Source organism: Ovis aries, chromosome 8, assembly GCF_016772045.2.
Source record: "Ovis aries strain OAR_USU_Benz2616 breed Rambouillet chromosome 8, ARS-UI_Ramb_v3.0, whole genome shotgun sequence".
Lineage (NCBI taxonomy): Eukaryota > Metazoa > Chordata > Mammalia > Artiodactyla > Bovidae > Ovis > Ovis aries.
Window position 1 is genome coordinate 31,597,020 of NC_056061.1, and position 24,771 is coordinate 31,621,790.

Below are 24,771 nucleotides of genomic sequence, written 5' to 3' on the forward strand. Positions count from 1 at the left end.
GTCTATAATATTGTATTATCTCTATGATCTATTCACCAAATTTTCCTAAGCATCCTTAGGAAACTCTACATAGAAGAGTTTAATGCTTTTACTAAGCCTCAAAAGATGAAGAAAAGCCCCTCCCATGGAGCCTCCCTTGGCCCCCAAAGAGCCTTCTACCTCTTCCCTGTATTACACTGCTGCCCTGATATGTTGACTTCTTTCTCCTGATGGACCATGAGCTCCTTTAGTGTAGGGACCACATCACAGTCCTGGGAGTAGCCCCAGTGCTAAGCACAGTGCCGATGCTTTGTAGACCTCAGTAAACTTATTAAATTAGACTGAATCAGAGTAGCTCAAAGCCAAGGAGCTCATTAGTGGCAAGTGTTTGGCTAAAGAGAAACGGCACCCTATCCTCAGGAAAACTGGGCCTGGAATCTTGACCTCATTAGCACCCTGTTCTAACCCAACCTGCCAACTGACTCTGACTTTCCAAATGTTAACACAAGGCATCAGCACATGTGAGCTAAGGATACACACACCAAGTATCAACATGGGATATGGATATGTAGTATATGGAAACTAAACTCCTTTCACTCACCAAGTTTATAGCCCTTTTAAACTGCCTGAGTTAGTTTTGAATCAAACCCAGATTTTCTAGTGTTTCAGTTCATTTTCTTTTGGCAAACACATCTTCCTGTTGTTAAGAAGAAAGGATTTGCAAAGATTATTTAAAGGTTGAACTGGTTTCTTGAACATCAACTAACTCTTACAGTATAGATTTTAATGGTATGAGTGTAAATGAATTAGAAACATATGGATTCATACCTTCCTAGAATCTTTAGGCTATTTAAAAATTTAAAGGAGATATTTGAGAGAAAATATGCTATGGTTTTTCCAGTGGTCATGTATGGATGTGAGAGTTGGACTGTGAAGAAAGCTGAGCACCAAAGAATTGATGCTTTGAACTGTGGTGTTGGAGAAGACTCTTGAGAGTCCCTTGGACTGCAAGGAGATCCAACCAGTCCATTCTGAAGGAGATCAGCCCTAGGATTTCTTTGGAAGGGATGATGCTAAAGCTGAAACTCTAGTACTTTGGCCACCTCATGCAAAGAGTTGACTCATTGGAAAAGACTCTGATGCTGGGAGGGATTAGGGGCAGGAGGAGAAGGGGACGACAGAGGATGAGATGGCTGGATGGCATCACTGACTCAATGGACTTGAGTCTGAGTGAACTCCAGGAGTTGGTGATGGACAGGGAGGCCTGGCGTGCTGCGATTCATGGGGTCGCAAAGAGTCGGACATGACTGAGCGACTGAACTGAACTGAACTGAACTGATGATTGAGGTGCCATCATATTCCAAACATAGAATATTGAAAGATATTCTATGAGTTCAAAGTACGGCTGTGCAAGCCTGTAGGAATATCATTTCATTAATAGGTATATAAGTGAACTAGGTAGTAGCTACAGTTATTACAAGTGGAGAGAAACCATAAGATCCTCTTTAGGCAAAATGGCTGCCACCAGAAGACGAGAATAAGCTCCAACTCAGAGTTTCTAAGTCTGATCCAACTAATAACAAAGAGAAGCTTTCTTTTAAGTTCAATAGAACAGCCTTGTAGAGGTGGGTGTCCTAATGTTGTTTCCTTAGGAGTGCTAGATACAGGGAGACTTGGACACTGGAGTGAAAGGAAAGTCATGCAGGGGTCCGACCTGTCTCTTTAATGGAAGCTCTTTCATTGTGAAACCACTGCCTCATTTGGCACAAGTTGAGTGCAGGCTGGGAAGAGCAGGGTAATTGCAGGTCATGATGATCTAGTAGGATTAGTTAGTTTATATAAACATGTTCCAAGTCTAGCTATGTTTCAGTTAAGCTGCACACGGAGAACTACCAAAGCAGGCCAGCCCTGCTTCGGTGTCACAAACTGTTTATTTGTACAAGAGATCCCTAGAAGTCTACTAATCCAGGAGACAGCCATCTTAGGGAATTAATGGAGCCCTCTCTGTAGTGGTTATTTTAAAACCAGATTAAACCAGGCCCTTGAGAAAGCAGCATAGAAAGTAATCCCACATGGAGTCCCGTTGTGAAGCAGGGCAGTGGATCTTTCGAAAGAACTTTGCTATCACAGAGGTCTACTGATCTCCTTCATCCTAGAGTAATGTGAACTGGTGTAGAGGGCTATGGCTTACACGTTTAGGTATGAATAATGTTTACAAACGGTGCTCCTTCTGTGGTTAATGGGCCTTCTCCTCTTACCTGTTGAGAAATGGCCATTGCTGTAGCTTTTCTGTAGTTCAAGTGGGCATTCAAGAAGCTTTTTTTTTCCTTTGCCTTTTTTTTCTTTAGGCCTTCAATGGAAACCACAAATGAAAAGTACACTAGGCATTGTTATTTCCTGTGGGCCAGGGACTGAGTTAGGGACTAGATACAGAAATGATAATCATAATAACAGAAAAAATGATATAGTGTCTTCAAGGTTATAGTCTGGGTCTGGAGGAGGGAAGAGACTATACCATAAACATACCATAAACGTATAATAAGATAAGTTCTGAAACAAAGTCAAGAACAACCTGTCAGGTGAGTCTAAGCTCCTCAGGGAAGGATCCAACACTAGGGAGGTCAAAAAAGTCTGCCAGAGGAGATGATGTGGAGGGAGGTCTTAAAGGGTGGGTTGGATTTTAGTATTCAGGTTGGTGCAAAAAGTAACTGTGGTTTTATATTGTTGAACTTTGCCACTTGATATTGGAATACATTCTTAAATAAATGTGGTTATGTTTTACATCATTTTAATGTGCGTTTCTCACTTATTTTTTTAATAACATTACTTGCTGTTTATTTTATATTTATTTTAGACTATAGAATTGATGTTAGACAAAAAGCAAATTCAAGTGATTTTCTTATTCAAGTTCAAAATGAGTTGTAAAGCAGCAGAGACAACTCACAATATCAGCAATGCAGTTGGCCCAGGAACTGTTAACAAATGTATAGTGTAGTGGTGGTTCAAGAAGTTTTGCAAAGGAAATGAGAGTCTTGAAGGTGAGGAGTACAGTTGCCAGCCATTTGAGAAGATCATCAAAGCTGATCCTCTTACAACTACACAAGAAGCACCAAAGAACTCAACATCCACCATTCTATTGTCATTCGGCATTTGAAGCAAATTGGAAAGGTGAGAAAGCTTGATAAGTGGATGCCACATGCTGCTGCTAAGTCGCTCCAGTTGTGTCCAGCTCTCTGCGACCCCAGAGACGGCAGCCCACCAGGCTCCCCTGTCCCTGGGATTCTCCAGGCAAGAACACTGGAGTGGGTTGCCATTTCCTTTTCTGGATGCCACATGAGCTGACCACAAATCAAAAAAATCATTATTTTGAAGTGTCATCCTCTCTTATTCTACACAACAACAATGAACCATTTCTAGATTGGATTGTGATGTGTGAAGAAAAGTGTATTATATGACAACCAGCAATGACCAGCTCAGTGGCTGGACCGAGAAGGAGCTCCAAAGCACTTAGCCAAACTTGCACCACATAAAAGATCATGGTCACTGTTTGGTGGTCTGCTGCCAGTCTGATCCACTATAGCTTCTGAATCCTGGTGAAACCATTACATCTGAGAAATATGCTCAGCAAATTGATGAGATGCACCAAAAACTGCAATTCTGCAGCTGGCATTGGTCAACAAGAAGGGCCCAATTCTCCATGACAGTGCCTGATTGCACATCACACAACCAACGCTTCAGAAGTTGAATGAATTAGGCTATGAAATTTTGCCTCATCTGCCATCTTACCTGATCTCTCTCTTCAAGCATCTTGACAACTTTTTGCCAGGAAAACGCTTTCCACAACCAGAAGGAAGCAGAAAATGCTTTCTAAGAGTTTGTTGTATTTAAAAGCATGGATTTTTATGTTATAGGAATAAACTTATTTCTTAATTGCAAAAATCTGTTGATTATAATGGTTCCTATTTTGATTAATAAAGATGTGTTTGAGCCTAGTTATAATGATTTAAGGGCTTCCCATGTGGCGTAGTGATAAAGAGTCCACCTGGCAATGCAGGAGATGCAGGTTTGATCCCTGGGCCAGGAAGATCCCTGGAGAGGAAATGGCAACCCACTCCAGTATTCTTGCCTGGAAAATCCCATGAACAGAGGAGCCTCCTGTGCACAGTCCATGTTGTTGCAAAGAACTAGACACAACTGGGCAACTGAGCACATAACTTAAAATTCACAGTTCAAAACCAAAATTATATTTGCACCAACCTAATAGTGGTACTAATGGTAAAGACCCACCTGCCAATACAGGAGACGTGAGAGACATGGGTTCTATCCCTGGGTTAGGAAGATCCCATGGAGTAGGGCATGGCAACCCACTCCAGTATTCTTGCCTGGAGAATCCCAAGGACAGAGAAGCCTGGTGGGCTACAGTCCACAGGGTCACAAAAAGTCAGACATGGCTGCAGTGACATAACACACACAGCACGATAGTTGTCAAGGTCAGTGTATCAGTGGAAGAATAGATAGGTAGGGAGATGAATGGGAAAAGGAACTTGTCCACATGGGTTTAATAGGATTGAATTTGGTGAGAACCCTTTGTGCCTCCTATTGAGAGAGTGATTTGGTTTCTCTCTTATTGCTCTAATAACCCTTCTTCTCATTGGTTGCTTTGACTTTTCTCTTGGATCTAATAGCCTAGCAATTTTGATTCAATTTAATTCAGCATTTATTGCTATCATACATTTTTTACCTCTGTGTTAGGCTTGTGGGAGATAGAAGAGGAGGAAACCTTTTCCCAGCCCTCCCAAAGCATGTTCTCCAAAGCATGTGTTCACATCCTCATTGCACTGCTTCAGAGACAGGTTGATGATGATCTTCTAGTCCTTAAAAGACATTCAAATTGACAGTCAATAGATCAGCCTTGCTCAATTGAGAGTTTAGCAAAAATGTCACAAAATATGCTAGGCATGGAAGGTGAAGTTTCCAATGTAAACTGTAACTGAAGCTGAAGATGGTGAAATATAAATCCTTCCTTATGACAAACACGGACTCCAAGTGTGGGACCACAAGCTGATTCATTTATCTCTTCTATGTTTTAGGACAAGCGCAATTTTTCCATAATATAAAATGGTCTGTTATAGGACTATATGCCTCAGGGAGTTATAAATGTAGATTTTCCTGGCACTAACATTTCCTGAGTTGTAAGGGTAAGGATTCCTAAGACAGAACTTTAAAAACCAGCAGTGTTGCATGAAGTTTCTCCATACATTAAAAAAAAACACAACTGATTAATAACTTTTATTTTATTGGTTGATCAAGGAAGAGAAATGTTAAACTAATTATTAGCTTGGCTCAATAGATTCACATGTATGAGAAAAAGGAAGTGACACTGAATGGGACCAACCCCAAAATAGACTTGTGCTGATGCTCTTTTCTCCTTAATCTTGAAAAATGAAAACCAGATTTTGGAAGGTACTTATATTTAGTATACCTGGAAAAACTTATAGAAAAGAAAAGGTTAGTCCATATCTGTAAGTACTGGGATGGAAGTGAAACTAAGGACCTCTTGTCATCACTAGGGATACCAAATTCAGAGCCTTTCCACCTTAAACATGCAATAAACCCGGAAGGTATTCACTGTAGCACTTACCATTCAAAATGTTCAAATTAACTTCCAGAATTCTCAGAATTATGGGAAAGAGACTATTACCCAATGAACTTCCAGCTAAACACTTTATTGAATCCTAACTTTTTTCCCCATTCTATTCTCAGGAACCAAATTGAGTCAATAAGAAAATGCTAAACTGTTTTCACTTTCATGCATTGGAGAAGGAAATGGCAACCCACTCCAGTGTTCTTGCCTGGAGAATCCCAGGGACGGGGAAGCCTGGAGGGCTGCCGTCTATGGGGTCGCACAGAGTCAGACACGACTGAAGAGACTTAGCAGCAGCAGCAGCAAACTGTTTATAAAGTCACATGACTAAACTGTGCTTCCTCAAGAGCTCAGTGGGTAAAGAATCCGCCCACAATGCAGGAGTCACAGGAAATGTGGATTCGATCCCTGGGTCAGGAAAATCCCCTGGAAAAGGAATTGGCAACCCACTCCAGCATTCTTGCCTCAAACATCCCATGGAGGGAGGAGTCTGGTGGCCTACAGTCCAAAGGGTCACAAAGTGTCAGAAACGACTGAACGACTAAACACAGCAGCACAGCAGGTGAGCCAGCTTTGATATTGACTGTGAAAACTGTATGCCTAACTTGGCGTCGTTCATTTGGGGTGTGTGTGTGTGTGTGTGTGTGTGTGTGTGTGGTGGTGGTGTTTATTGTATTCTGGTCATTTGGGCATTTAACAAGTGATTAATACTCTTCTGTATCATCAGTTTATGCTGAACCCAGGAGCTTCAATTCAGGCCAAACATGCTTGTGATTTTTCAGGGCTTTCTGTGGGGTTCATTAACCCAAACATCTGTGTAGTCTATAAAATATTTTCTCTTTTTTTTTCTTATTTGATCCTTAAAATTGACCTATGAAGAGACTGGAAAGGTTTGATTATTCACATTTCATAGATGGGGACCAACGAGTCTAATTTAGACCCAGTTATATTAATTTAAACCTTAATAAGTAGCAGAACTAAGGCTTATAGCTGTTTCCCCTCTTCAGGTTCAGAATTATTCCCACCACACAGGAGGTGGTGTCAGTCAAAGAAATCATTGACTGGGTGAATCCCCACTCTGCTGATAGCCGCTGCCTGACAAGGTGACTTTGCCAGAGTTATTATTGCTCCAGGTGGGAGTGGGCGGGGTGACCAGCTGCCCCTTCTAATTAATAATCTTTAAATATTTACTTTTATTTAGTGAGAGAATCAGGTCAGTTCAGTTCAGTCACTCAATCCTGTCCAACTCTTTGCAAGCCCATGGATTGCAGCACCCTAGGCCTCCCTGTCCATCACCAACTCCCGGAGTTTACTCAAACTCATGTCCATTGAATTGGTGATGCCATCCAACCATCTATCCCCTGTCATCCCCTTCTCCTCCCACCTTCAATCTTTCCCAGCATCAGGGTCTTTTCAAATAAGTCAGTTCTTTGCATCAGGTGGCCAAAGTATTGGAGTTTCAGCTTCAGCATCAGGCCTTCCAGTAGATATTCAGGACTGATTTCCTTTAGGATGGACTGGTTGGATCTCCTTGCAGTCCAGGGAACTCTCAAGAGTCTTCTCCAACACCACAGTTCAAAAGCATCAATTCTTCAGCACTCAGCTTTCTTTATAGTCCAACTCTCACATCCATATATAACTACTGGAAAAACCATAGCTTTGACTAGATGGACCTTTGTCAGCAAGGTAACGTCTCTGCTTTTTAATAAGCTATCTAGGTTGGTCATAGCTTTTTTTCCAAGGAGCATTTTTTGGCATTGCCTTTCTTTGGGCTTGGAATGAAAACTGACTTTTTCCAGTCCTATGGCCACTGCTGCATTTTCCAAATTTGCTGGCATATTGAGTGGAATACTTCACAGCAGCATCATCTTTTACAATTTGAAATAGCTCAACTGGAATTCCATCACCTCCACTAGCTTTTTTCGTAGTGATGCTTGCTAAGGCCCACTTGAGTTCACATTCCAGGATGTCTGGCTCTAGGTGAGTGATCACACCATCATGATTATCTGGGTTGTGAAGATCTTTTTGTATAGTTCTTCTGTGTATTCTTGCCACCTCTTCTTTATATCTTCTGCTTCTATTAGGTCCATGCCACTTCTGTCCTTTATAATATCCATCTTCACATGAAAAATTCCCTTGGTATCTCTAATTTCCTTGAAGAGATCTCTGCTGCTGCTGCTGCTAAGTCACTTCTGTCCTGTCCGACTCTGTGCGACCCCACAGACGGCCTCCCACCAGGCTTCCCTGTCCCTGGGATTCTCCAGGCAAGAACACTGGAGTGGGTTGCCATTTTCTTCTCTAATGCATAAAAGTAAAAAGTGAAAGTGAAGTCGCTCAGTCATGTCTGACTCTTAGCGACCTCACGGACCGCAACCTACAAGGCTCCTCTGTTCATGGGATTTTCCAGGCAAGAGTACTGGAGTAGGGTGCCATTGCCTTCTCCGAAGAGATCTCTAGTCTTTCCCATTCTATTGTTTTTCTCTATTTCTTTGCCTTGATCACCAAGGAAGGCTTTCTTATCTCTCCTGGCTATTCTTTGGAATTCTGAATTCAAATGGGTATATCTTTCCTTTTCTCCTTTGCCTTTCACTTCTCTTCTTTTCATAGCTGTTTGTAAGGGGTCCTCAGAAAACCATTTTTCCTTTTTGCTCCTTATTGTCAAATTCAGACTTAAATTTAATAAAGTAGAGAAAACTACTAGACCATTCAGGTATGACCTAAATCAAATCCCTTATACTATACAGTGGAAGTGACAAATAGATTCAAGGGATTAGATACGATAGACAGAGTAAGAGCATGCCGTTGCTGCTGCTGCTGCTAAGTCGCTTCAGTCTTGTCCGACTCTGTGCGACCCCAGAGACGGCAGCCCACCAGGCTCCGCCACCCCTGGGATTCTCCAGGCAAGAACACTGGAGTGGGTTGCCATTTCCTTCTCCAATGCAAGAAAGTGAAAAGTGAAAGTGAAGTCATTCAGTCGTGTCCGACTCTTAGCGACCCCATGGACCTCAGCCTACCAGGCTCCTCCATCTGTGGGATTTTCCAGGCAAGAATACTGGAGTGGGGTGCCATTGCCTTCTCTGGAGTGCAAGCACAGAGACACCGATTCTCTAATAACAAAGTTTCCATATTTTTTTTTTTACAAAACATTATATTTGTTCCCTGTCCTATGGCTCCAGCTCCTCCAAGCCAAATCATCAATGACCTGTGTGTGTGTCCACATGTGTGCACACACAATGGTGTCTAACTCTTTGTGGCTCCATGAACTGTAGCCCACCAGGCTCCTCTGTCCCTGGAATTCTTCAGGCAAGAATACTGGAGTGGGTAGCCATTTCCTTCTCCAGGGGATCTTCCTGACCCAGCGATCAAACTCAAGTTGTATCTCCTCCATTGTCAGGCAGATTCTTTTCCACTGAGCCACCTGGGAAGCCCAACGACACAGAGATTTCACCAAAGACGCTGGAGGAACATGAGAAGCGCCACACGGTGTTCACAGCATGTTCCCTGAACAAGTCCTTTTGGATCTGTTCCTGTCCTAGATCTCTTTTATCTCTCCCTTTCTCATTCTGGACTCAAACTTCCTGGCTTTGACACCGTATTCTCAGGTCTTATACTTCTTGAGATCTCACTCCACTTAGCAGAGGAACTTTTGTCTCAGCTTCTACTGAACTTGCAACTTTCTTCCACAGGATAATATAAATCTTCAATATGTCAAACACTGTTTTGTTGCAAATAAACATTTCATTAAACTCAACTAAATGAAGAACGAGGGATCAGTAACAGGTTAGGAGTGAGGTAGTAAGGAAATTGTTAAGATATAAATGTAAAATGTTCCTGTTATTTAACTAAATTCAAATGAGGGATTGATACATGTGCTAAGGCAGAATTTGGAGCAATTTACATGTCAAGTTATGTGAGGTAACACGGAATAAAATTATTTCTGAACTAAAATTATTCTGAACTAACTGACACCATAATCGTGATTAATTTCAAAATGTTTACTCCTTTTTGTTGTTTTAATTTTTATTTTATATTGGAGTATAGTTGACTTACAATGTTGTGTTAGTTTCAGGAGTACAGCAAAGTGATTCAGTTATACATTTACATACATCTATTCTTTTTCAGATTCTTTTTCCCATTTATGTTATTACAGAATATTGAGTAGAATTCCCTGTGCTATACAGCAGGTCTTTGTTACTTCTATATTTTATACATAGTAGTATGCATATGTTAATCCCAACCTCCTAATTTACACCACCTCCCCTTTCCCCTTTAGTGACCATTGTTTGTTTTCAAAGTCAGTAAGTTTTTTTCTGTTTTATACATAATTTCATTTGTATCATCTTTTTAGATTCCACATATAAGTGATATCAGGCTTCCCTGGCAGCTCAGCTGGTAAAGAATCTACCTGCAATGCAGGAGAGCCCAGTTCAGTTCCTGGATCGAGAAGATTCCCTGGAGAAAGGGATATGCTACCTACTCTAGTTTTCTTGGGCTGCTCTGGTGGCTCAGACAGTAAAGAATCCAACTGCAATGTGGGAGAGTTGGGTTTGATCCCTGGGTTGAGAAGATCCCCTGGAGGAGGGCATGGCAGTTCACTCCAATATTCTTGCCTGGAGAATCCCCATGGACAGAGGAGCCTGGCAGGCTACAGTCCATGGGGACACAAAGAGTTTGACACAACTGAGCGATACAGCACAGCACATAAGTGATTTCATATGATATTTTGTCTTTCTCTGACGTACTTCACTTAGTATGATAATCGTTAGGTCCACCCACGAAGCTGCAAATGGCATTATTTAATTCTTTTTTATGGCTGAGTAATATTAATGTATACCACATCTTCCTATCCATTTATCTGTCACTGGACATTTAGGTTGCTTCCATGGCCTAGCTGTTATAAATAGTGCTGCGATGAACAATGGGGTCCATGTATCTTTTCGAATTATGATTTTCTCTGAATATATGCCCCGGAGGGGAATTGCTAGATCATAAAAATATGGTATCATATTTTTAGTTTTTTTAAGGAAACTTTGTGCTATTCTCCATAGTGGCTATATCAATTACATTCTCACCAATAGTGTGGGAGGTTTCCCTTTTCTCTACACCATCTCCAGTATTTATTGCCTGTAAACTTTTTGATGATGGCCATTCGACTGGTGTGAGGTGATACCTCACTGTAGTTTTGGCTTGCATTTCTATAATAATTAGCAACATTGAGCATCTTTTCATGTGTGTTTTGGCCACCTGTATGTCTTCTTTGGAGAACTGTTTATTTAAATCTTCTGCCTATTGTTTTTACTGGGTTGTTTTTTCTTGATATTGAGCTGCATGAGCTGTTTGTATATTTTGGATAATTTCTCATCAGTCACATCATTTGCAAATATTTTCTCCCATTCTGTTATATTCATTTTATCATTTCTTTTTTCAACTCACACTTGAAGTGAAGTCATTCAGTCTTGTCTGACTCTTTGCGATCCCATGGACTATAGCCTACCAGGCTCCTCTATCCATGGGATCTTCCAGGCAAGAGTACTGGAATGGGTTGCCATATCCTTCTCCAGGGGATATTCCCAACCCAGGGATTGAACCCAGGTCTCCCGCATTGTAGGCAGATGCTTTACCATTGTAGGTAGGGAAGTTAAGATTACTTAGTAAATCTAAAATAGCCTCAAAATATGTAAAGCAAAATTGATAAGACTACAGGGAGAAATTTACAAGTGTAATATATTCACTAGGAGATTTCAGTACATTTTTGTTAGTTACTTGGTGGTCAAGCATCAAAAAACTCAGTAAAGATAGAGAACATTTAAACAACATAATTCATATGCATGATCTAATAGGCGCGTAAACAAATCCTCTACACAACAATTAAAGACTATACATCCTTAAGTACATGTGAAGAAGGCTGAGTGCCGAAGAATTGATGCTTTTGAACTGTGGTGTTGGAGAAGACTATTGAGAGTGCCTTGGACTGCAAGGAGATCCAACCAGTTCATTCTGAAGGAGATCAGCCCTGGGATTTCTTTGGAAGGAATGATGCTAAAGCTGAAACTCTAGTACTTTGGCCACCTCATGCGAAGAGTTGACTCATTGGAAAAGACTCTGATGCTGGGAGGGATTGGGGGCAGGAGGAGAAGGGGAGGACAGAGGATGCGATGGCTGGATGGCATCACTGACTCGATGGACGTGAGTCTGAGTGAACTCCGGGAGTTGGTGATGCACAGGGAGGCCTGGCATGCTGCGATTCATGGGGTCGCAAAGAGTCGGACATGACTGAGCGAATGAACTGAACTGAACTGAAGTACATGTGAAATGTTTTTCAAAACAAAACAAGACCTAAAATAAAATGGTTAAACAGGAAGAGTTGATGATGTCATAGATAAGCATTAGATTGATTCTACTTTTAAATCTTTTCTTGATTTGGGGCATTACTAGCACTAAATAAGCATCAGTTCAGTCAGTTCAGTTGCTCAGTCGTGTCTGACTCTTTGCAACCCTGTGAACCATGGCACACCAGGCCTCCCTCTCCATCACCAACTCCCGGAGTTCACCCAAACCCATGTCCATTGATAGATGATGCCATCCAACCATCTCATCCTCTGTCGTCCCCTTCTCCTCCTGTCCCCAGTCCCTCCCAGCATCAGGATCTTTTCCAGTGAGTTAACTCTTCGCATGAGGTGGCCAAAGTACTGGAGTTTCAGCTTCTGCATCAGTCCTTCCAATGAACACCAGGACTGATCTCCTTTAGGATGGACTGGTTGGATCTCCTTGCAGCCCAAGGGACTCTCAAGCATCTTCTCCAACACCACAGTTCAAAAGCATCAATTCTTCAGCGCTCAGCTTTCCTTATAGTCCAACTCTCACATCCATACATGACCAGTGGAAAAACCATAGCTTTGACTAGACAAACCTTTGTTCACAAAGTAATGTCTCTGCTTTTTAATATGCTGTCTAGGTTGGTCATAACTTTCCTTCCAAGGAGTAAGCATCTTTTAATTTCACTGCTGCAATCACCATCTGCAGTGATTTTGGAGCCCAGAAAAATAAAGTAAGCATTGTACATATATTCTCTGTATCTAAAGCCTTGATCATTTCTGTGAAACTCATTCATTTTTCCCAGTTGCAGAACTTGCAATGAATTGAGAGGGAACTGCTTGTGTCTTTGACAAATGATTGAATTATGTGAGCAATCTGATTCAGCTGTTTATTTTTTTCAGCTTTGTTGAGGTATAGTTGACAAAGTGCACCTCATAGTAATTTGATATAATATTTATATTGTGAGGAATCCTCTCATCTAGTTAATTAACACTTCCATCACCTATTTATCTTTTTTTTTTTTAGTGACAACACTTAAATTCTACTCTCTTAGCAAATTTTGATTGTACAATACTGTCTTATCTACATAGCCAACATGTTTATAGCTGAAAGTTTGTGTACTTTTGCCTAACTTTACCTATTTCCCCCAGTCCCCAGTCCCCAACCCCTGGCAACCACTTGTCTACTATTTCCATGAGTTTGGTTTTTTTAAGATTCCACATGTAAGAATAGCATGCAGTATTGATCTTTATCTGATTTATTTCACTTAGCATCAAGGTCCAGCCATGTTGTTGAAAATGGCAGGATTTCCTTCTTTTTCATAGCTGAATAATATTCCTGTGTGTGTGTGTATATTCCATCCTCTTTATCCATTCATCCCTTGATGGGCAGTTAGGCTATTTCCATACTTTTGTTCTTACTGTTGTTCTCTAACTGCTAAGTCATGTCCAACTTATTACGGCTCCATGGATTGTAGCACACCAGGTTCCTCTGTCCATGGGATTTCCCAGGCAAGAATACTGGAGTTGGTTGCCATTTTCTTCTCCAGTTGATCTTCCTTACCAGGGATCAAACTCACATCTCCTGCACTGCAGGCAGAGTCTTTACCACTGAGCCACTGGGGAAGTCCCATTTCTGTACCTTAGTTATTACAAATAATGCTGCAGTTAACATGGCGGGGCGGGGGGGTTGGGGGGGGTGAAGGTGAGGGCAGATATCTCTGTGATATCCTATTTCCATTTTCGTCAAATATATACCCAGAAGTGGAATTGCTAGATCGTATGGTCATTTTATTTTTACTATTTTCCAAAGTTGCTATACTAATTTACAATTCTGTAAGTTCCTTTTAAATGGTTATTTTGGCAGCTGCTTAATTGCCCCTTTCATTGAGTTATTCTAAACATTAGTTTCCTCAATTGGAAAATGGAGATAGTATTTACATTCACACTGGTTTGGTGAGAGTTAAATTAGATAGCTCAATTCAGTTCAGTTCAGTCGCTTAGTCATGTCCGACTCTTTGCAACCCCATGAATTGCAGCACGCCAGGCTTCTCTGTCCGTCACCATCTCCCAGAGTTCACTCAGACTCACGTCCATCAAGTCGGTGATGCCATCCAGCCATTTCATCCTCTGTCGTCCCCTTCTCCTCCTGCCCCCAATCCCTCCCAGCATCAGAGTCTTTTCCAAAGAGTCAGCTCTTCGCATGAGGTGGCCAAAGTACTGGAGTTTAATAGGACACATCTAATCCCAATGCCTATTCATAGGATGGAATTGGCAAATCTGGGTCACATCCTCCACCTTGCCCCCACCAACTTATGCATATAAAACTTCCGCTGTCACTCAAGGCCCAACTCTCATCAAATACTGTACACTTTCCAGGGAACATGACATTGTCTTTCTTCCTTATTTTCTTATTTTAGGCCTTTATTTTTTAAGAATAGCTTCAGGTTCACAGGAAAATTGAATAGAAGTTACAGAGATTTCCCATGTACCCCTATGCTCACACATGCATAGCCTCTTCTATGATCAAAATCCCCACCAGAGTGATACAGCTTATGAACCTACACAGCACAATCACTCACCCAAAGGCCATAGTTTACACTGCAGTTCATTCTTGGTGGTGTATATCCTATGAATTTGTACAGGTATTAATGACATGTGTAATGAAATGTACAATGCTATCCATCATTATGGTATCATATATTGATCATTTCACTGCCCTAAAAATACTCTGTGCTCTGCCTATTCATCTCTCCTCCCCTTCCTTCAATCCATGATAACTGACTGATCCTTTTACTGTTTCCATAGTTTTGCCTTTTTCAGAATGTCAAATAGTTGGAATCATAGTGTGCAGCCTTTTGAGATGGCTTCTTCCATCTAGTAATATGCATTGAAGTTTCCTTCATATTTTTTCATGGCTTGGTAGCTCATTTTCATTTCTTTTTAGGACTGAATAATGTTCCACTCTATGGATGCCCCATAGTTTATTTATCCATTCACCTGCTGAACATTTTCTTGGTTGTTTCCAAGTTTTCACAGTTATTAATAAAGCTGCTTTAAATATCCATATGCAAGTTTTTGTATGGACATAAAACTTCAAATTATTTAGGTAAATACCAAGAAGCACAATTGCTGGATCATATGGTAAGGATATGTTTAGCTTTGTAATAAACTGCCCAAGTGTCTTCCAAAGTGGTTTTGCATTCCCACCAGCAGTGACTGAAATTTTCTCTTGCTCTCATGCTCTCCAACACTTGATGTTATGAGTGTTCCAGATTTTATCCATTCTGATAGGTGTGTAGTTCTTATTGTTCTTTTAAGACCTTGTCTTTTTATCCTTTATCCTTAGCATAATATGGCAAATGCTGGGTATAGAGAATTCACTCAGAGGATATTTCTTAGTTGATTTTCCAGATTAAATAAATTCTCTCTCTCCTCGCATATGTATATACATGTACACACATATAAGCATATGTGTAAACATTTGTAAACATAAGCATATGTGTAAATATTTTAGCCTGAATATTTTTCTATTCTTGCTAGCAACACACATTTATGTGACAATAAAAGTATTATCTTTAGAAAAGAGATAAGAAGTTTTGGTTACTCAATATGATAAGCTATTCATTCTTACACCTGAGAAAAAGTTAAAACACCTACATTCCTTGAAATAATCATCTCTACGGCAAGCAGGACCTTTGTTTCCAAGGTTCCACCTGAAAGTCAAGTGTTCCTCCTCCTCACATTAATGATTTTCTTTGCCTATGATAGATAAAGGAGTCATTTGAAGTGACATAGACCTAAAATGCTGGTTACAAGAAATTTTGTTGCTAGTTTGTATTAATGGTTCCTGTCTAAATGGAGGGTAACACTCACAATTGAGTTTGCTATCTGCTGCTGCTGCTAAGTCACTTCAGTCGTATTCGACTCTTAGCGACCCCATGGACTGCAGCCTACCAGGCTCCTCCGTCCATAGGATTTTCTAGGCAAGAGTACTGGAGTGGGGTGCCATTGACTCATGTCATATTTGACTTCATTCTTAACCCATCTGTGGAGTGTTTTGTAGATTAGTATTGTGTTTTGGAAATCAAAGAATGCTGGAAAAATTCAAGTAGGCTTAAAAAAATTGACCATTAATTTGGTAAATAACATCTTCCTAAACAGAATGTTTTAACTTGGCCCTTTGAATATAAACATTTTTAGGAAGTATATTAGCTAGTTTGGTAATTCAGTTATAATTCGTATCTTCTATTGTTTTCTTTTACTCAAATGCTACCGAGTTATTTCCCTTGAGTCTAAATTATTCCACTCCTTTCTGTTGTGAACTGATCCTCAGTTGTGCACCGAGCGCCTCCCATGAGCCCTGCACTAAGTTCCAAGGACACATATAAGAGATCTATAGGATAGGATGCCATTGTGATTATGGAAGGGGTTGCGGGTAATGCCTGAATGAAGAAATAAGGTAGTTAGAAACTAGTTATCATTGACGTAAATGTGATTTTGAGAATAACCAAGCCTGCTGTTAATTTCCCTTGTGATGTCTTAGACGCCCACCATGAGGCTGTGCACACAGGAGCCACCTACAAGTCAAGCAGACTGGTGAAAGTGAATGTTTCACCAGTGAAACTGGTGAAAGTGAAAGTTGTGTCTGACTCTTTGCAACCCCGTGGACTGTAGCCTGCCAGGCTCCTCTGTCCATGGAATTCTCCAGGTCAGAATACTGGAGTAGGTGGCTATTCCCTTCTCCAGGGGATATTCCCAACTCAGGGATTGAACCCAGGTCTCCTGCATTGCAGGCAGATTCTTTATTGTCTGAGCCACCAGCGAAGCAGATTGGTGACACCCTCCAGTAACAGGCATGACACAGGCCTCCAAGAGTACAGCTCAGCCTTATGCCCAAATGTTTTCATGTTGATGAATGACCACCCTATCAAACCATGAAAAGATGTGGAGGATACTTCAATGCATATTTTGTTAAAACTTCATCTCCCTGATTTAATATTATTCCACAAAGAGTTTTCAGGCTTTCAGTGAATCACAACCCTCCATTTCTCCTTCTCTATATGAGTCCTTCATGGGATATTCAGGAAACCAGTGACAATCGAAGACAAACTGACATTTAGAACTTTGGAATCCAGTAGGTTTGGTTGAAGATGGATGGATAGTAACTATGGAGGTCTTAAAACCAAGTACGTTTATTTTTCAGGTCATTCCTATCCCTTATTTTCATTGATAAGAAGGAGTTGCCATCACTGGTTTCACAAGCAATTCTCAGGCTTAATCTCCCCTTTGTATTTTCTTTCCCCCAATCCAGAAATAATACAAGAAACCCTAATAGTTCAGTTCAATTCCTTGAAGTGTAGAATTCCACATTTTGTTCCTTCTGGTGACAATATCTCATGTTTAATGATTAAGAAGAAATAATGGGACTTACATTTCTCTGGCAATCTAGGAAACAAATCGGTTGAAAAAACATGCCCTGAATTTCCCAACTATTCTTAAGATTGGGTCAAAGTATAGGAAGAAAATAAACTCTTGTTAAAATTCTTGATCTGTTTGCAAAATCTTCATTGGGAGGCAGCATATTCAGGGTAAACCCTCTGCCTTAGCTTCTATTCTCATTGGCACACCATGAGATATTGACAAAGTTGCCTAACTTTTCAGCTTTCTTATCTGCACAAGGTATTTGACCATGATCATCTTGTCAACCAGCATTTATTATGCATCTCTTTTTGTGTGTCACTGCACTAGGTACCAAATCAGACATATGGTAAAGATCTATGAGATAACAAAAGTAAGTCTTTTAAGGTCTTTGAAGGAATGAATCTGGGCCAAGTCAGAGATTATGAATTAAAAGATTCATAGCATGAAGAAAGGTCTTCACAGTTCTCAAAATTTTTAATGTATTTGGTTGACATGGAAATCAGGATTAATCCCAGTAGGGAAGAGTTAGCATTTCACAGAAAGAATTTCTGTTTCAGGGCCTGGAATATTAGTAAGATCACAGGATCTCAAAGGGGTCATTGTATCGAGCAAGTCTGGATAGATAGTTACAAATTTATCATTAAAAACTGGCCAAAAATTTGGGCAAAATCATTGCATGTAGAGAATATCTGGTTATGCTCCAATTGTCCTAGCTGGTTAATTCTCTTTCTTCTTTCACCCTGCGTTATGTCCTGGGAAGCTCACTCCTAGGGAGTGTCTCACCCAGTGTCTCTCCCTTGCTACTGCTTTCTGGTTGATTTAGATCAATGGGAAGCACCAGTAGATCAGAGTTTGGAAAGAGACTGTGTTGGGGTATTGCTTCTTGGCTCCCTGTCTTCTTGGTGGGTCTTTGACAGGGACTGTAGCCTCTGGTAGGTAACTGAGTTCAAGTAGTACTATTTCCCCTTTTGCCCTTCAGACCTAAGGATGGTACGATCGTCTCTGGGTGCCTCCACATCTCTTGTTTATTTGTTTAGCTTGTCCATACCTCTGTAAGTAGTCACTTATTAAACTGTCATCAGTAGAAACTTCTGAGGTGATTTCTGTTTCTTACCAGGATCCTGACTAATGTGTACAGCTACAAAAGAAATTTTGTAAAGCCCATAAAGACCCTGGTATAGACTGTAAAATATTTTTCACATGAAAAGCAAAATATCCCTCAGCTTTGGAATCAACCTCTCCACAAACTGTCCCTGAAATGTTTGAATTTCATTTCTTTGACTCTGGAAACACTTGCACAGGGACATTAAAATCTTCTGATGAAACCATTTTTTAAGCTGAAAATTCATTGCAAGAATATCTCAGAAGGGGTGAGAAACCCCAGAGAATATTTTGCACATTGTCTTTTTCCTTGACGTGGTTGATGACGTGCATTTTAAGTCAGAAGAAAGGGAAACATTCAGTAATTCTGGCTTTTCTTAGGCAATAATGGGTTTTGCAGGTCTGGAGAGATGATTTTATCTAAGAAGTTCGAGTGTGGATGGATAGATGCTCTGAGCAACATGCAGAGAAAACAATGAACGCAATGAGGTGTCCACAGTCTACCGTCTGGAGGATGCTTATTTGATCCAGAGTTGACCTTTTGTGACTCACTTTACCTCCCCTCTGTGCTATTAACAACATATGACCAAGAGGGGAGCGGTAAATGAGAGCATTTCCTGCAAATAAGATTTTAATGAGACTCTAGCTGGTCACATACCAATGCATGATGATAAAATGTTGATTGTTGATCCCCTCCCTCCCAGGTCAATGTGCTGAAAACAAACCAAATTTAATTTTAGTTTACAAAATCATAACGAAACAGAAAGTTAGGTCAAAATAAGTAAGTCTGTCTCTGGTGGCAGTAACAGGGACTTTTGCATAAAACCAAATGACCTCACAGTAGAAGCCATTCTTGCTTGACCTGGTGTTGTGGCAAACACAGCATTTTCTAACCAGCATGCTTCACTGGGTTTGATTTGGCTAACTAACTCTTCTTGGGCTTAAAAATGGGGCACTGAGCTAAGTTAGAGAAAGGGAAAGTTACGTTCCAACTCTCTCCAAGGATATTGGGAGGTTTACATGGAAAAAAGATTTGTTTCCTCCCCACGATATGTTGCTGTTTTGTTTTTTGGTTTCTTTTTGTTTTTTGTTTTTTTAGTTTTATTTTTTGAGCGTGCCACACAGCATGTGGGATGTTAGCTCCCTGACTAGGGACCAAAACTCTGTCCCCCGCATTGGAAGCACAGAGTTTTAACTGCTGGACTGCCAAGGAAGTCCTTGTTCTTTATTTTTGACTATTGAGGGATAAGAGAGACACAAAGGGCACAGACATGATCAGGAGCTGATGCAGGGAGAAGAAGTAGGAAAACAAGTTTTTTTCCCCATTGTATCATCTAACATTCTCCAGGCAAATCATCCAAATTCTTATAGCCTTAACTATTAGGGACAACTTTAAAATTCCAAGTGATCCCACTTATTTGGAATTTATCCTGCTGCTTGCAATATCTCGTATTGCTCTCAAGGTTGAAGAAAATGGAAAAGGATGAAAAGAAATATGAAAAAGAAAAGATTGAACAATAATATTAGCTAATCTACTTTTAAAAATTTCTTATTTATTTTTTGACTGTGCTGGGTCTTTGTGGGCTACAGGGCTTTCCTCTAGTTGTGGCGAGTGGTGGCTACTCTCTAGTTGGGTGTGTAGGCTTCTCATTGCTGTGGCTTCTCTTGTTGCAGAGCATGGGTTCTAGAGCATTCGGGCTTCAGTAGTTGTAGTTCCCAGGTTCTAAAGCACAGGCTAGGTAGTCGTGGCACGCGGGCTTACTTGCTCTGTGGTATGTGGTATCTTCCCAGAGCAGTGATTGAGCTCGCGTCTCCTGCATTGGCAGATGGATTCTTTACCACTGAGACGCCAGGGAAGCCCCTCATCTATTTTTTTGATGTTAAATTATTTGTTGATTTATTTATTCAACAAATGTGTACTAGACACTATTTTGAGCCTGTAGTAAGGCTGTGGATCCAAGCATGACATAATGTTAAACCCGTATCTTCCAATGCCTACTTCTGAGGGAAGCAAACAGTAGACTAAAAGACAAAATGATACATAATATAATATCTGGTATCATAAATGCCAACATATGGGAGGCTCTGTACCAAGAATTTACTTACCCCAAGAGCTCCTCCACTCCTCACAACAACTCATGGGGTAGATTTTGGATCCCTATTTTATTCTGAGAAGACCGATTCAGAGTAGAAGGGACCTTGTCTCATGTAGTCCTAGGTGGGACTGAGCCCAAATCTGCCTGGTCTCATGATCAGCAGACAATTGGATACATTTGTTTGGCCTCCTCCTGGGTCTATCTATATCTGCTTATCCTGAAAAATGTTTTCTCAAGCTGGTCCTCTCTGAAGTCTCAGAGCACTTCCTGCTTATACAATTCTCTTGGCCATTAACCATGGACAGCCTCATAAGAGCTACCATCTCTAGCATTTAGATCTGTTATTGAAATATTTTATTTCCATTTAGCTTAATTAAAAGCTTGATCATGGTTAAATTGTCCTCAGCCTTGCTGCAAACTCCTTGAGGGTCAGAAACAGTAAATGATTTTTACTCTTTATGGCCCTCGAAAACCACATCATGCCTCACACACATGAATTCATGCATGCTGAGTCGTCTCAGTTGTGTGCGACTCTTTGCAACCCTACAGACTGGTAGCCTACCGGCCCCCTCTGTCCATGGGATTCTCCAGGCAAAAATACTGGAGTGACTTGTCATGCCCTTCTCCAAGGGATCCTCCCAACCCAGGGATCGAACCTGTGTCTCTTATCTCTCCTGTATTGGCAGGCGGGTTCTTTACCAGTAGTGCCACCTGGGAATGCCTCATACTCGTGGACATTTAGTAAGGAGATTATTTAATTGAGTCTCTAGAAAACGTGGTCTTAGGAGTTCACTAAAGTTAATGCATTGTTATCTCAGTTCATAGAGGAGATTCTTGTTCTTGATTCCTCAGTGCATCTCGGTAGAACATTTCTTCTTTTAAATGCCTTCTAATACCTCTTTGGAAGGCAAAATAAACTGGTCCAAAATATCAGTATAACTAGTACAGTAAGAGGAGAAGGCAATGGCGCCCCACTCCAGTACTCTTGCCTGGAAAATCCCATGGACGGAGGAGCCTGGTAGGCTGCAGTCCTTAGGGTCGCTAAGAGTTGGACACGACTGAGCGACTTCACTTTCACTTTTCACTTTCATGCATTGGAGAAGGAAATGGCAACCCACTCCAGTGTTCTTGCCTGGAGAATCCCAGGCACGGGGGAGCCTGGTGGGCTGCCGTCTCTGGGGTCGCACAGAGTCAGACAAGACTGAAGTGACTTAGCAGCAGCAGTATAGTAAGGGTAAGGTACTCTGGACCCTTACACATCCACACTTATGGAGAAGAATAGAATTGTTAAGTTTATTCTCAGTTAAGCTGAGAATTAAAAAATAAAACATGTAAAACAAAACCGGACATAGGAATAAATGATTTGCCTTGACAAAATCTTGCTATGGGGGAAACACCCCTGCAAACATTAGATTCAGACAGTGTTTACTGCAAAGTTTTCTAACCAACATCCAGAGCAGCAGGTCATCCTGAGTCTATTTGCATCAGGTCAAGGCTGCTCTTTTACAAGAGGGTTCACCCTGCAGCCTCACTCACGTAAAATAACATTCCATTTCAACATAACGTTTCTTAAGCAAGAATGCAGTCAGGCAGCAAGTAAATATCTACCAAAAAAAATAAAGGATAGCCTTTATGGATGTGTAAATACTCTGTCCAGCTCTTCCTTACTCAAAATTCACTGGGGCCCAGGAGATTTGAGCAGAGTGATTCTGAAAGGAAATGTTTTCAAAGTACAAACATTTCTTATTCAATAAATGTGATCTTTCTGAATTGTTATATATGGAGATATCTCATAATTGAGACTTTATTACTTTCTCCCTTGTATTTCCGTTGTATTAGATAAATGTGAATGTATAATTGTATAAAATTTATACAGAGACATAAAGGAGTTTAATTGGAGTAATTACTTCAGGAAGTGGGGTAGCTCTCAACTCACTTCCCACACTTTTTGACATCTTACAAGGTCATTTACAATGACCTCGTCTCTTATTTTGATCACTTGAGAACAGGCAGTTGGAAGAGGTTGTTCTTAGGAGCAGTTTCAACCTCCTTAACATTGAGGTGGTAGCTTGGCTCTAGAAAAGAGCCATGTTTACCATGCTTTTGCTGTTTGTACTCATATAGATTGGCATCTTTGGGCTGGGCATGTTGCCATGATGAGAAACCACATCACCAAACTTCTCTGTGTATATCCAGTGTGGGAGGAGTGGTCCAGATATGGCTAATGTCTGCATGACATCTCTGAAGACTAAATAAATTTGACAGTGTTGAAGACTTACGTGCAAAACCAAGACACTTGTTCAAAGTAGTAGAATTAAGATGGTAGAAGATTAATAAAAATAAAAAATAAGACAGCCAGTGATTGGATGCTCATGATAAAATTTCAGAGTCAGGAAATTCCTTCACTCATTCATTCAACAAACATTTTTTCATATATGCCAGGCACTTTGCTAGTTTCATGGAATGATGAACAGCAGTCCCTTCTAAGAGTGTTCACATCGGGCTTCCCTGATGGCTCGCTGGTAAAGAATCTTCCTGCCAATTCAGGAAGCATGTGTTTGATACCTGACCTGGGAAGATATCACATCCCACAGAGCAACTAAGCCCGTGCACCACAGCTATTAAGCCTGTGCCCTGGAGACTGGGAGCCACAATTACTGAGCCCACACGCCACAACCTCTTACGTCCGCCTGCCCTAGGGCCTGTGCTCCACAAGAGAAGCCATGTCAATGAGAAACCACACACTGCAACTAGAGAGTAACTTCCACTCACCACAGCTAAAGAAAAGACCATGCAGCAACAAAGACCCAGTACAGTCAAAATTTTTTAAAAAAAAATTATATTTTTAAAAAAGTATTCATGGTAGAGAAGTAGAGGCAGATAAGCAACAATTTTTAGGAGCGTATATTAGTTTCCTAGGGCTATAAGAAATTGGATGGCTTAAACAACAGAAATTTATTTTTCACAGTTCTGGAGACTGGGAGCCCAAGATCAAGGTGTCTGCAGGTTTGGTTTCTCCGGAGGCCCCTCTCCTTGGCTTGTGGTCGGTGCCTTCTTGCTGTGTCTTCACGTGGCCCTACTGTGTGCATGCATCCCTGATGTCTCTCCTCTTCTTATAAGGACACCAGTGATGCTGGAAGGGCCTCACCTTAATGGCTTCATTTTAAATTTATCACCTCTTTATAGACCTTATCCTTAAATATGGTTACATTGTGAGATACTGGAGGTAGGAACTTCATCATATAAATTTGGAGGGTAACACAACTTATCCCATAACAGTCTATTAAAAACTACGGTAAAGCCTGCCCAGGATGCTGGGGAAGCCCCAAGGAGGGTGACAGTCAAAGAGGCCTCATAGAGCATGTGAGAAATAACCAGGCCTTATAAGATATAGAGCAAATAGCCTGAATGCAAACAGTGGACTCTTTGAAACTGAGTATGAATTAAGAACTCCTGAATAAATGGTGATGTTATGTACTTTGAGAACCACACCTTATATTCAGTCTAAAAATTCGGCAATGGTGTATGTTCTTACAAAACAAAAACACAAAATAGGGATGTGTATAGATAGTAAAGATATCTAAAGGCATTTAAAGGGTGTTGGAATGGGATAGAAGCAGAGCATGGCCAATGCGAGGATAGATTGTTCGCTGAACAGTGAAGAGACAGAGGTCAGGAGAGGCCCTACCCATCAACCATTTGACAGCTGCCCACTATGGGCACTCAGTGAGGGCTTCTTGGACCAGCAGCAATTCTATATTACAGGCTCTTCTTTTAGGTTCCTGCCACCAGGGACCCCTCCCTGAGGCTCAAACCAATGGGCTCCACACTCTTCTGTCTGATCTTTATTGTTTAGCAAATAGACATTTTTTTCCTTAAAGAGGCATTTAGAAGCCAAAAGTTTCTGGCTATGCACAGTCTGTGGAACCATGCTGAATTGTCATTGAATTAACAAAGTGGCAGATTGTGGTAGAAAATCAAGGAAACGGGAACTTTCCTGGCTCGTGTTTGGGTACTGTCTCTGTGATGCATCGCAAAATGTCATCCTCCGTTTTCCCAGCTTGGAAACAGTGACAGTAATAATGACCAGAATTTAAAGCTAAAATAGGATAATTTGGAGGCTTATAGAATATAAGGAAATTATGGATTGAATCAAACAGTTTAAATTCCTCTGAGGGAGATTCAGGTGGATAAAACAATTCATTTGAGTTTG

At 40.9% G+C, this 24,771-nt stretch overlaps 1 protein-coding gene across 11 annotated transcripts in view; it reads left to right on the forward strand.

The window, feature by feature from the left end:
• The window catches only part of PREP (prolyl endopeptidase), a 584,413-nt gene that overhangs the window by 178,278 nt on the left and 381,364 nt on the right, over positions 1–24,771 (forward strand). For 2 of the 11 annotated variants that reach the window (XM_060419553.1, XM_060419551.1), the window contains exon 1: positions 5,995–6,185. The exons of the other annotated variants lie outside the window; for them this stretch is intronic. The gene's annotated coding sequence lies outside the window, so the exon portion shown is untranslated. Of the gene's footprint in view, positions 1–5,994; positions 6,186–24,771 lie in introns of those variants that run through there. 11 annotated transcript variants of the gene reach the window in all.